General features: G+C 43.7%; 2 non-coding genes across 2 annotated transcripts; both read left to right on the forward strand.

Annotated features, from left to right (window-relative positions):
* The first annotated feature begins 340 nt into the window (after positions 1-340).
* On the forward strand, positions 341-454 carry LOC140274311 (U5 spliceosomal RNA). The gene has a single exon (XR_011908276.1). It is a non-coding gene; the product is annotated as a U5 spliceosomal RNA (small nuclear RNA).
* Positions 455-762: 308 nt separating this feature from the next.
* Positions 763-946, forward strand: LOC140274393 (U2 spliceosomal RNA). Its single transcript, XR_011908348.1, has one exon. It is a non-coding gene; the product is annotated as a U2 spliceosomal RNA (small nuclear RNA).
* Positions 947-3,170: the final 2,224 nt, after the last annotated feature.

Consider the following 3,170-nt stretch of genomic DNA (forward strand, 5'->3'; position numbering starts at 1 on the left):
AAATATGAAGGACAAAGCAGTTTTAACATAGTTTGAGTGAAGGAATTCATTTTATAGATAAAATCCCAAGAGTCTGCTGAGAAAAGAGAGTGAATGCGAAGTAGACTTTAACGCGGCTCTGGGAGCGAGCCGAGTTTGGGCTAACCGGGAGAATTGCTTGAAAGAAACGCGACACCGAATGAGCGGTCAGAACAAAGCCTCAATACGGTGTTCCCGTGGTGTTTTTGTTGCTGCCTTGTCGATTGCACAGGGGCAAGCGTTTCAACCAAGCAACGCTCACCATGGGGAAGGTGGCTATGGCAACTAGCCTGATGCCCTGCTCCCGCAGTGACGGATAATCGTACTCTGGTTTCTCTTCATAACATACAAGTCTTTCGCCTTTTACTAAAGACTTTCGTGGAGAGCAGCACTAATGAGTTGTTTCTATTTTTGGCAGGCTTTACCTTTGCGGGTGAAGCCCTTTCTGTCTGTGCAAAAGAAATCTTGTTACTGTGCAGAGTGACTTCTCTGAGTAGAGTCGCCTTACTTGTTGCGACTGTGCCGATGTTCGAAGCTGGAGTGCAAAGTTGTTGCTTGAATGGTGCTTGCTGGAGCATGCGGGAGTGCAAAGTTATACCATTTAAAAGGGCTGAAGAGTGCTCAGTGCAGCGGGTGGGCGGAGGTGCAACGTGACACTCTGGCCACCTATGGCCATAAAAAGAACACTGCTACAAGTGCGCATTGTGCCAGCAAGGGCCCTCGGACCTGAAACAGTGGACAGTTATCGCTTCTCGGCCTTTTGGCTAAGATCAAGTGTAGTATCTGTTCTTATCAGTTTAATATGTCCTCTATACGAGGACTACATATTAAATGGATTTTTAAGAATAGGAGTTGAAAAAGAAGCTTGCTCCGTTCACTCCAAGCATCGACCCAGTACTGCAGTGCCGCTGGGAACGGTGCGCTCTTCTCTGCTCTTGTGAAAAAGCAAACAGCGGTGCAGGATGGAAGTTTCAGGGAGCCCAAGATGAAACTTTCTTTTAATCTGCTGAGAAAAGAGAATGAATGCGAAGTAGACTTTAACACAGCTCTGGGAGCGAGCCGAGTGTGGGCTAACCAGGAGAATTGCTTGAAAGAAACGCGACACCGAATGAGTGGTCAGAACAAAGCCTCAATACGGTGTTCCCGTGGTGTTTGTGGCTGCCTTGTCTTTTGCACAGAGTAAAAGACAAGGCAGCCATCGAATAGGGCCCGATTGTTCCTACTTGGTCAGCCGAGGAGCAAGGGGGGGGAGCAAGCGTCTCAACCAAGCAAATCTCACCAAGTAGGAACAATCGGGCCCTATTCGATGGCTGCAACACCTGAAAGAGATATTGATGAGAGACCCGATCAAAAGCTTTTTCAAAGTCTAAATTTAAGATGACAAGCCGGGTGTTTCTGTCTCTAGCGTAATCAATGATGTCTCGAATCAGTACGAGGCTGTCGGTGAGTTGTGTCTCTGAGATGGCACAAGCCTGGTCTGGGTGAATTACCTCCTCTAAAACAGAGGACATCCGTGTCGTTAAAACCTTGCTAAAAAGTTTACAGTCAAAGTTTAAAAGTGTGATGGGCCTCCAATTCTTTAGGTCAGTCTTATCATTTTTATCAGAAGTGAAGAAATAAATGAATGCCTATCAACAAATGTGGGATCTAAACTCTAGTGCTTCCTCTAAAATAATTTCCTTTCTCAATTTAGAAATGTGTTCGAAAAGGTAAAAATGCCGGTCCATACATAATCAAAATCGGGAGAGGTGGTGTTCAGCTGCAAGAAGGTCTAAATGTCCATCAATAATTGCTAGAAAACATGAAAGAAAATTTTTGGAAAATCAAACCACACATGATCATAAGTGGGAGAGGAGGTGTTCAGCTGCAAGAAGGTGTGAATGTCCATCCATAATACCTGAAAAATGGGTAAAAAAAAGGTGCGAATGCCCAACCATACATCATCAAAAGCAGGAGTGCATGTGTTCGGCTACAAGAAGGTGTGAACGTCCAACCAAAGTTTGTAAAAAGCAGTTAAGAAAAGGTTTGAATATCCAACCATACATAATCAAAAGCGGGAGCAGAGCTGTTCGACTGCAAGTAGGTGTGAATGTCAGATCATAATTTGCAAAAAGCTGATGAGAAAGGGTGAGAATGCCCGACTATACACCATCAAATGCGGTAGCGGAGTTGTTCGGCTGTGAGTAGGTGTGAATCTCCGACCATAATTGCTGAAAAATGTGTTAGAAAAGGTAAAAATTCCGGTCCATACATCATCAAAATCGGGAGAGGTGGTGTTCAGCTGCAAGAAGGTCTAAATGTCCATCAATAATTGCTAGAAAACATGAAAGAAAATTTTCGAAAATCAAACCACACATGATCATAAGTGGGAGAGGAGGTGTTCAGCTGCAAGAAGGTGTGAATGTCCACCCATAATACCTGAAAAATGGGTAAAAAAAAGGTGCGAATGCCCAACCATACATCATCAAAAGCAGGAGTGCATGTGTTCGGCTACAAGAAGGTGTGAACGTCCAACCAAAGTTTGTAAAAAGCAGTTAAGAAAAGGTTCGAATATCCAACCATACATAATCAAAAGCGGGAGCAGAGCTGTTCGACTGCAAGTAGGTGTGAATGTCAGATCATAATTTGCAAAAAGCTGATGAGAAAGGGTGAGAATGCCCGACTATACACCATCAAATGCGGTAGCGGAGTTGTTCGGCTGTGAGTAGGTGTGAATCTCCGACCATAATTGCTGAAAAATGTGTTAGAAAAGGTAAAAATTCCGGTCCATACATCATCAAAATCGGGAGAGGTGGTGTTCAGCTGCAAGAAGGTCTAAATGTCCATCAATAATTGCTAGAAAACATGAAAGAAAATTTTAGAAAATCAAACCACACATGATCATAAGTGGGAGAGGAGGTGTTCAGCTGCAAGAAGGTGTGAATGTCCACCCATAATACCTGAAAAATGGGTAAAAAAAAGGTGCGAATGCCCAACCATACATCATCAAAAGCAGGAGTGCATGTGTTCGGCTACAAGAAGGTGTGAACGTCCAACCAAAGTTTGTAAAAAGCAGTTAAGAAAAGGTTCGAATATCCAACCATACATAATCAAAAGCGGGAGCAGAGCTGTTCGACTGCAAGTAGGTGTGAATGTCAGATCATAATTTGCAA

The sequence above is a fragment of the Leuresthes tenuis genome, unplaced genomic scaffold (genome assembly GCF_036924035.1).
Source record: "Leuresthes tenuis unplaced genomic scaffold, fLeuTen1.0.hap1 SCAF_17, whole genome shotgun sequence".
Lineage (NCBI taxonomy): Eukaryota > Metazoa > Chordata > Actinopteri > Atheriniformes > Atherinopsidae > Leuresthes > Leuresthes tenuis.